The following is a 10,441-nucleotide window of genomic DNA, read 5'->3' as shown; positions in this document are numbered from 1 at the left end:
TCCCTCCTAGGCTCCGCCTACCCCAGTCATTCTCTTTGCCGTTGTACAGGCAACATCTCCACGGAGATGGCTTAGAGTTTTTTAGTGTTTAACTGTAGTTTTTATTATTCAATCAAGAGTTTGTTATTTTAAAATAGTGCTGGTATGTACTATTTACTCTGAAACAGAAAAGAGATGAAGATTTCTGTTTGTATGAGGAAAATGATTTTAGCAACCGTTACTAAAATCCATGGCTGTTCCACACAGGACTGTTGAGAGGAATTAACTTCAGTTGGGGGAACAGTGAGCAGTCTTTTGCTGCTTGAGGTATGACACATTCTAACAAGACGATGTAATGCTGGAAGCTGTCATTTTCCCTATGGGATCCGGTAAGCCATTTTTATTCAGACAGTAAATAAGGGCTTCACAAGGGCTTATTAAGACTGTAGACATTTTCTGGGCTAAATCGATCATATTTACACATATTTAGCCTTGAGGAATCATTTAATCTGGGTATTTTTTGTAAAATAATATCGGCAGGCACTGTTCTAGACACCTTATTCTATAGGGGCTTTCCCTAATCATAGTCAGAGCCTCATTTTCGCGCCGGTATGGCGCACTTGTTTTTGAGAACAGCATGACATGCAGCTGCATGTGTGTGGAGCTCTGATACATAGAAAAGTCTTTCTGAAGGCATCATTTGGTATCGTATTCCCCTTTGGGCTTGGTTGGGTCTCAGCAAAGCAGATTCCAGGGACTGTAAAGGGGTTAAATATAAAAACGGCTCCGGTTCCGTTATTTTAAGGGTTAAAGCTTCCAAATTTGGTGTGCAATACTTTTAAGGCTTTAAGACACTGTGGTGAAATTTTGGTGAATTTTGAACAATTCCTTCATACTTTTTCGCAATTGCAGTAATAAAGTGTGTTCAGTTTAAAATTTAAAGTGACAGTAACGGTTTTATTTTAAAACGTTTTTTGTGCTTTGTTATCAAGTTTATGCCTGTTTAACATGTCTGAACTACCAGATAGATTGTGTTCTGACTGTGGGGAAGCCAAGGTTCCTTCTCATTTAAATAGATGTGATTTATGTCATAAAGAATTTAGTAAAAATGATGCCCAAGATGATTCCTCAAGTGAGGGGAGTAGGCATGGTACTGCATCATCCCCTCCTTCGTCTACACCAGTCTTGCCCATACAGGAGGCCCCTAGTACATCTAGCGCGCCAATACTCCTTACTATGCAACAATTAACGGCTGTAATGGATAATTCTATCAAAAACATTTTAGCCAATATGCCCACTTATCAGCGAAAGCGCGACTGCTCTGTTTTAGAAAATACTGAAGAGCATGAGGACGCTGATGATATTGTTTCTGAAGGGCCCCTACACCAGTCTGAGGGGGCCAGGGAGGTTTTGTCTGAGGGAGAAATTTCAGATTCAGGAAAAATTTCTCAACAAGCTGAACCTGATGTGATTACTTTTAAATTTAAGTTGGAACATCTCTGCGCTCTGCTTAAGGAGGTGTTATCCAATTTGGATGATTGTGATTATCTGGTCATTCCAGAAACACTATGTAAAATGGACAAGTTCCTAGAGGCCCCGGGGCCCCCCGAAGCTTTTCCTATACCCAAGCGGGTGGCGTACATTGTTAATAAAGAATGGGACAGGCCCGGTATGCCTTTCGTACCTCCCCCCATATTTAAAAAATTGTTTCCTATAGTCGACCCCAGTAAGGACTTATGGCAGACAGTCCCCAAGGTCGAGGGGGCGGTTTCTACTCTAAACAAGCGCAGCACTATACCCATAGAAGATAGTTGTGCTTTCCAAGATCCTATGGATAAAAAATTAGGTTTGCTAAAAAAGATGTTTGTTCAGCAAGGTTACCTTCTACAACCAATTGCATGCATTGTCCCTATCACTACAGCCGCGTGTTTCTGGTTCGATGAGCTAGAAAAGGCGATTATTAGTAATTCTTCTTCTTATGAGGAGATTATGGACAGAATTCGTGCTCTTAAATTGGCTAATTCTTTCACCCTAGACGCCACCTTGCAATCGGCTAGGTTAGCGGCGAAAAATTCTGGGTTTGCTATTGTGGCGCGCAGAGCGCTTTGGTTAAAATCTTGGTCAGCGGATGCGTCTTCCAAGAACAAATTGCTTGACATTCCTTTCAAGGGGAAAACACTGTTTGGCCCTGACTTGAAAGAGATTATCTCTGATATCGCTGGGGGCAAGGGCCACGCCCTTCCTCAGGATAGGTCTTTCAAGGCCAAAAATAAACCTAATTTTCGTCCCTTTCGCAGAAACGGACCAGCCCCAAGTGCTACGTCCTCTAAGCAGGAGGGTAATACTTCTCAAGCCAATCCAGCCTGGAGACCAATGCAAGGCTGGAACAAAGGAAAGCAGGCCAAGAAACCTGCCACTGCTCCCAAGACAGCATGAGATGCGGGCCCCCGATCCGGGACCGGATTTGGTGGGGGGCAGACTCTCTCTCTTCACTCAGGCTTGGGCAAGAGATGTTCTGGATCCTTGGGCGCTAGAAATAGTCTCCCAAGGTTATCTTCTGGAAGTGATTCATCCTGTTCCATTAAAAGAACGAGGGATGGGGTTCTACTCCACTCTGTTCGTAGTTCCCAAAAAAGAGGGAACGTTCAGACCAATCTTAGATCTCAAGATCCTAAACAAGTTTCTCAAGGTTCCATCGTCCAAAATGGAAACCATTCGAACAATCCTTCCATCCAGGAAGGTCAATTCTTGACCACGGTGGATTTAAAGGATGCGTATCTACATATTCCTGTCCACAAGGGACATCATCGGTTCCTAAGGTTCGCATTCCTGGACAAGCATTACCAGTTTGTGGCGCTTCCTTTCGGATTAGCCACTGCTCCAAGGATTTTCACAGAGGTACTAGGGTCCCTTCTGGCGGTGCTAAGACCAAGGGGCATTGCTGTAGTACCTTACTTGGACGACATTCTGATTCAAGCGTCGTCCCTTCCTCAAGCAAAGGCTCACACGGACATAGTCCTGGCCTTTCTCAGATCTCGCGGATGGAAAGTGAACGTGGAAAAGAGTTCTCTATCTCCGTCGACAAGAGTTCCCTTCTTGGGAACAATAATAGACTCCTTAGAAATGAGGATTTTTCTGACAGAGACCAGAAAAACAAAACTTCTAAACTCTTGTCGGATACTTCATTCCGTTCCTCTTCCTTCCATAGCGCAGTGCATGGAAGTGATAGGTTTGATGGTAGCGGCAATGGACATAGTTCCTTTTGCGCGCATTCATCTAAGACCATTACAACTGTGTATGCTCAGTCAGTGGAATGGGGACTATACAGACTTGTCTCCGAAGATACAAGTAAATCAGAGGACCAGAGACTCACTCCGTTGGTGGCTGTCCATGGACAACCTGTCACAAGGGGTGACCTCCCGCAGACCAGAGTGGGTCATTGTCACGACCGACGCCAGTCTGATGGGCTGGGGCGCGGTCTGGGGATCCCTGAAAGCTCAGGGTCTTTGGTCTCGGGAAGAATCTCTTCTACCGATAAATATTCTGGAACTGAGAGCGATATTCAATGCTCTCAAGGCTTGGCCTCAGCTAGCGAGGGCCAAGTTCATACGGTTTCAATCAGACAACATGACGACTGTTGCGTACATCAACCATCAGGGGGGAACAAGGAGTTCCCTGGCGATGGAAGAAGTGACCAAAATCATTCAATGGGCGGAGACTCGCTCCTGCCACCTGTCTGCAATCCACATCCCAGGAGTGGAAAATTGGGAAGCGGATTTTCTGAGTCGTCAGACATTGCATCCGGGGGAGTGGGAACTCCATCCGGAAATCTTTGCCCAAATCACTCAACTGTGGGGCATTCCAGACATGGATCTGATGGCCTCTCGTCAGAACTTCAAGGTTCCTTGCTATGGGTCCAGATCCAGGGATCCCAAGGCGACTCTAGTAGATGCACTAGTAGCACCTTGGACCTTCAAACTAGCTTATGTATTCCCGCCGTTTCCTCTCATCCCCAGGCTGGTAGCCAGGATCAATCAGGAGAGGGCGTCGGTGATCTTGATAGCTCCTGCGTGGCCACGCAGGACTTGGTATGCAGATCTGGTGAATATGTCATCGGCTCCACCATGGAAGCTACCTTTGAGACGAGACCTTCTTGTTCAAGGTCCGTTCGAACATCCGAATCTGGTCCCACTCCAGCTGACTGCTTGGAGATTGAACGCTTGATCTTATCAAAGCGAGGGTTCTCAGATTCTGTTATTGATACTCTTGTTCAGGCCAGAAAGCCTGTAACTAGAAAAATTTACCACAAAATTTGGAAAAAATATATCTGTTGGTGTGAATCTAAAGGATTCCCTTGGGACAAGGTTAAGATTCCTAAGATTCTATCCTTCCTTCGAGAAGGATTGGAAAAAAGGATTATCTGCAAGTTCCTTGATGAGACAGATTTCTGCCTTGTCTGTGTTACTTCACAAAAAGCTGGCAGCTGTGCCAGATGTTCAAGCCTTTGTTCAGGCTCTGGTTAGAATCAAGCCTGTTTACAAACCTTTGACTCCTCCTTGGAGTCTCAACTTAGTTCTTTCAGTTCTTCAGGGGGTTCCGTTTGAACCCTTACATTCCGTTGATATTAAGTTATTATCTTGGAAAGTTTTGTTTTTGGTTGCAATTTCTTCTGCTAGAAGAGTTTCAGAATTATCTGCTCTGCAGTGTTCTCCTCCTTATCTGGTGTTCCATGCAGATAAGGTGGTTTTACGTACTAAACCTGGTTTTCTTCCAAAAGTTGTTTCTAACAAAAACATTAACCAGGAGATAGTCGTGCCTTCTCTGTGTCCGAAACCAGTTTCGAAGAAGGAACGTTTGTTGCACAATTTGGATGTTGTTCGCGCTCTAAAATTCTATTTAGATGCTACAAAGGATTTTAGACAAACATCTTCCTTGTTTGTTGTTTATTCTGGTAAAAGGAGAGGTCAAAAAGCAACTTCTACCTCTCTCTCTTTTTGGATTAAAAGCATCATCAGATTGGCTTACGAGACTGCCGGACGGCAGCCTCCTGAAAGGATCACAGCTCCTTCCACTAGGGCTGTGGCTTCCACATGGGCCTTCAAGAACGAGGCTTCTGTTGATCAGATATGTAGGGCAGCGACTTGGTCTTCACTGCACACTTTTACCAAATTTTACAAGTTTGATACTTTTGCTTCTTCTGAGGCTATTTTTGGGAGAAAGGTTTTGCAAGCCGTGGTGCCTTCCATTTAGGTGACCTGATTTGCTCCCTCCCTTCATCCGTGTCCTAAAGCTTTGGTATTGGTTCCCACAAGTAAGGATGACGCCGTGGACCGGACACACCTATGTTGGAGAAAACAGAATTTATGTTTACCTGATAAATTACTTTCTCCAACGGTGTGTCCGGTCCACGGCCCGCCCTGGTTTTTTAATCAGGTCTGATAATTTATTTTCTTTAACTACAGTCACCACGGTATCATATGGTTTCTCCTATGCAAATATTCCTCAACGTCGGTCGAATGACTGGGGTAGGCGGAGCCTAGGAGGGATCATGTGACCAGCTTTGCTGGGCTCTTTGCCATTTCCTGTTGGGGAAGAGAATATCCCACAAGTAAGGATGACGCCGTGGACCGGACACACCGTTGGAGAAAGTAATTTATCAGGTAAACATAAATTCTGTTTTTCCTAGGTGGGTTCCTCCTTTGGCACTAAGGGTTACTCTTGAACCCAACAAAGCTTATATAGTCTGGGGGAGGAAATTGGTTTTGAAGTTGGTCGCTTTTGGACCTAGTTAAGTAATAAAAGGTTAGCAAATGAAATAAAATAAATATGATAGTATAACTATAAGGTGTAGAATAGTAGATAAAAACAAAAAAGAAAAAGGTTGGGGTAAATCAGCATGTAAGCACTGCTTAGATTAAAGGAGGGGAGGGGGGGGACCTTGTTAGGAGTGTGCAATGTCTGAGAGAGAGGCAATGAAAAAGAGAATAGAAAGATGAAGTTCAGCTAAATATTATGAGGATGGCGGACGCTCTGATAAAAAAAAAAAAAAAAATTTAGGCTTAAAGGGCCACTGTAAGTAAATATTTTCTATGCCTGTTACTTACTAACTACCCCAAATACGCTTTTTATCAATAGCATTTCATTAACATATCTCTACCGTATATCAGAAATCTTGTCTGCAAATTTAATTGTTTTCCAAACCCACTCCGTGGGTATCCTTTGCTCTGTACCAATCCGTTTACAATACCTAGGTTTCAAAATGGCGCTTTAAACACAGTTATTGGTTTAAGTATTTTGAACACTCAGTGCTGAAAATAGTGGGCAGGATAACATGACATCATCGGCGAATAAAAGATATAACTTTTAGAACGTTATGAAACTTCGTTTTGGAGAAAATATAGGTCAGGTTTTAATTAATGTTTATTAACGTTAATATGTTAGTTATTTAGCTTAAAAATTATAACAGAAAGTAATCCTTTAATGAAATCCATATACTCTGGGTATTGACTATTGATGCATATATGCCAAATAAAGGAAAATATAAAATAGTGGCTTGTTGGGTTAAGTAGGGAGAGATGCCGGGTAAGGGATAAGTAGAGTAGTGGCCAATATATATTGGTATTTGCAAACCTGGTAGTAGAAGTAACCTGCACCCATGCGAGTAGCTTATGGCAAGATAACCCTCAGCAGTAAAAACATACTATCTCCTCAGTGTTAAGGGCAACACAACTAACTAACTAGGATAGGCTGGGGAAGAATACTATCATGGGGTGAATTTTAGTTGGAGCTATAGGGTAGTTGATTTAGCCGGGAGTTAAGGTAGGATACCTAACATGTTTCTTAAGTACAAAGGGATAAGTTATCAGTTAGGTTCCAGATGACATAGGGAACCTACTTCAAAATTATGAATCAACTATGGGCTTATCTAATGTCAAGTCCAATTCGCTTAGAGGATAGATAGCATTAGTATTCTTGGGTTCTCCGATATAACTAAAATCTGAAGGCATGACCTGAAGATACAAAGCTGCTAAATAATAACTGACACTACTCATATTGCTAATATCAGGCGTAAGTGGTGTATACACTGCAAAAAAAAAGAACCATTAGATAATGCATTTCAATGATATCCATACAGCAGAAAGGCATATATAAGAAAATGAGACATCAGGTTCCTCTGTAGTTAACCCTTAATGGTCAGACCCATAGAAAGAGAGCATGTATCAGTCTGCAAACATAATACACAGGACATTACTAAACCTATTTTTCAGCAATCAGAACTAACACTCAACATGTAATGCAGTTAAACTAGTAAATATGTATAGTCCCAATTAACAAAATATGTGCGTAGGGGAAACAAGAAGTATTAAACAGTTTTCATGAGTTCTCATGGATATAGGCTTGTCATTCCACCCATTCTAGTTTCCAAATCTAGCCTACACCGGATTGGGTTAATCCTGCCGGACAATGAAGAGAGTCCCGCTGCCCATCTATTTTTATATGTAGCTAGAATAAAGTCTGAGGATCCCCGGTGCGTACCACCTCTGAAGGACGTATAACCAGAACACCTCCAGACCGTGCAGTTGCTCAGGGGCCATGTGGATCCTGACTAGCCCCAAACATCCCGCCCCGGGGACCGGCCGCTTCTCCCGAGCAGAAAATCCAGGGCACAGAGGCGAGTATAGGCTCCCCACCTGAAGCAAAAGTAAGAACGAGTGGCTGGTTAGGTGCCAGGAGCTCCTCAACAGGGGAAACTCACTGGATCAGGTAGAAGAGTAGCGCTCATCCTTTTAAAAGTCAGAGCTTCTATACCGGGAGCCTGATGGGGAGTCAGAATGTGTTCCTCTGCTGCTTTTGGCATGCTTGCTCCAGGTAAGGTCTGGGTGCTGGCCACATTTATCTAGACTATAGCTTGGTGTCATTTTTGCGATGTAGGAGCCTTCTATTGGATCTATGGCGTCGCACTCAAGCAGTGGCGGGTGTTGAGCGTCATCTTGTATGTGAGTCCCTTTAGCGGCGGCAATCAGGTCAGCGAAGTTTCTATCCATGTTGCGCTCTAGAGCACGTAGCAAAGCTGTGATACTTGTGCGGAACTCCTCCATCCTGCTGTCAAAGAGTGGCTATTAGCTGGTCCCACTATACCCGGGATATAAGGCTTAGTAGTTGAAGTATTATAGAGCCTTCATAGCTTCTGCATGTGAGAGCTTCTTATATTAAGTCATCGGGTAGATTGTTACAGCCTCGTGTGCAGATGACAGCCCACTATAATTATTTGGCCAATTCAGGTCCTGAGAGCCCTTATTTAAAAGATAGCTGGGTATATCTTAGGTCTGGAAAGCAAGCAGTAATAGAATCTTATACAGGTGGCCCTCGTTTTACAACGGTTCAATTTACACAGTTTCAGAATAACAACCTTTTTTTCCAGTCATGTGACTGCTATTGAAAAGCATTAAGAAGCAGTGCATTTATTAAAATAGCCAGTAGGGGGAGCTGTCAGCTTGTGTTGCAGCAAAGCCAAGCAAGCTGAAATTAATCAGTTTAACCAGACCTGAGCTATCGAGCAGATTTCAAAGGAACAAGATCTTCCTGTCTATAAATCAGTCCAGATTGGAATGCATAGATAGAACTGTTTGCAGAAAAATGCAAGTGAAGTCTGTGTTGCGTGATTATTTTATTAGGTTTATAATGCTGTTTAGCAAATGTTTTTGTTCATTTAACTTAGTTTAATTATATATTCTGTGTTGTGTGATTATTTTATTAGGTTTATAATGCTGTTTAGCATTTAAAGTCTTCATTTCAAAGTTTTAAAAATAATGTATTAGGTGTTACTTATGACAATTTTGAGAGGGGCCTGGAACCTATCTCCCTCACTTCCCATTGACTTACTTTGTAAACTGGGTTTCAATTTACAACGGTTTCGATTTACAACCATTCCTTCTGGAACCTAAACTGAGGGCTACCTGTAATTATAATTCAAAACTAGCTCCATATCCCATACATTCTTGAAAGTAAGTAATTTGGCTCCAGGAGCTTCATGAAGTGCGACTGTTCATGGTCACTTCTTAGCCACGTCACCAGCTTTTTGTTTTTTAAGACACGATGAGTCCACGGATCATCTTAATTACTAATGGGATATTCACCTCCTGGTCAGCAGAAGGAGGCAAAGAGCACCACAGCAGAGCGGTTAAATAGCTCCTCCCTTCCCTCCCACTCCAGTCATTCTCTTTGCCTACGTTAGTGATAGGAAGAGGTAAAGTGAGGCGTTAGTAAAAGATTCTTCAATCAAGAGTTAATTATTTTTAAAGTAGTACCAGAGTGTGCTGCTTTGTTCTGGGGTGTAGCCGTAGTCCATATCAGTCTCTTCAGTAGAGCTTTTGGTGGCTTTAGAGCAATGGGAACTTGTGGGACATAATTCTCACTATGCCTTCCATACACTTATGCTGCCCTGTTTGTCAAAGTCTGAGAGAGAGAATACTCAGCACTTTTTATTTCCACAGGGCAATGTGAAGGGGAAGACTAAACAAGCCGGATGAGCTGCCTTACTGCCAGGCAGATTTCTGAGGTAAGTGCTAATTTCTTTCATGTAATTAGCAAGAGTCCATGAGCTAGTGACGTATGGGATATAAGTTCCTACCAGGAGGGGCAAAGTTTCCCAAACCTTAAAATGCCTATAAATACACCCCTCACCACACCCACAATTCAGTTTTTACAAACTTTGCCTCCCATGGAGGTGGTGAAGTAAGTTTGTGCTTGGTTCTACGTTGATATGCGCTTCGCAGCAGGCTGAAGCTCGGTTTTCCTCTCAGAGTGCAGTGAATGTCAGAGAATGTGAGAGAGTATTGCCTATTTGAATACAATGGTCTTCCTCTAGGGGATCTATTTCATAGGTTCTCTGTTATTGGTCGTAGAGATTTCTTCTCCTACCTCCCTTTTCAGATCGACGATATACTCTTATATACCATTACCTCTACTGGTACTGGTTTGGCTATCTACTTTATGTAGATGAGTGTCTTAGGGTAAGTAAGTCTTATTTCTATTTATGACACTCAAAGCTATGGTTGGGCACTTTATATGTAAAGTTCTAAATATATGTGTTTAAACTTATATTTGCCATGATTCAGGATAATCAGTATTCCTTCATTCAGACAGTCAGTTTCATTTTTTGGGAAAATGCATATAAGTATCTTTTTTTCTTACCTTAAATTTTCAATTGACTTTTTTTCAAAAAATTGCGGGCTGTTAGGCTCGCGGGTGCAGAAAATGCTTCTATTTATTGCGTCGTTTTTTGCGCGAGACTTTTTTGGCGCAAAAATTTCGTCATTTCCGGCGTCATAGTTGGCGCCGGAAGTTTTTACGTAATTGCATCATTTTTTACGTATGTGTATTGCGGATGTTTTTTTGGCGCCCAAAAATATGGGCTTCATTCTTTGCACCAAAATGTGTGGGCGTTATACTTGGTGCCAAA

Source organism: Bombina bombina, chromosome 2 (assembly GCF_027579735.1).
Source record: "Bombina bombina isolate aBomBom1 chromosome 2, aBomBom1.pri, whole genome shotgun sequence".
Classification (NCBI taxonomy): domain Eukaryota; kingdom Metazoa; phylum Chordata; class Amphibia; order Anura; family Bombinatoridae; genus Bombina; species Bombina bombina.
This window is presented reverse-complemented; position numbering follows the sequence as displayed.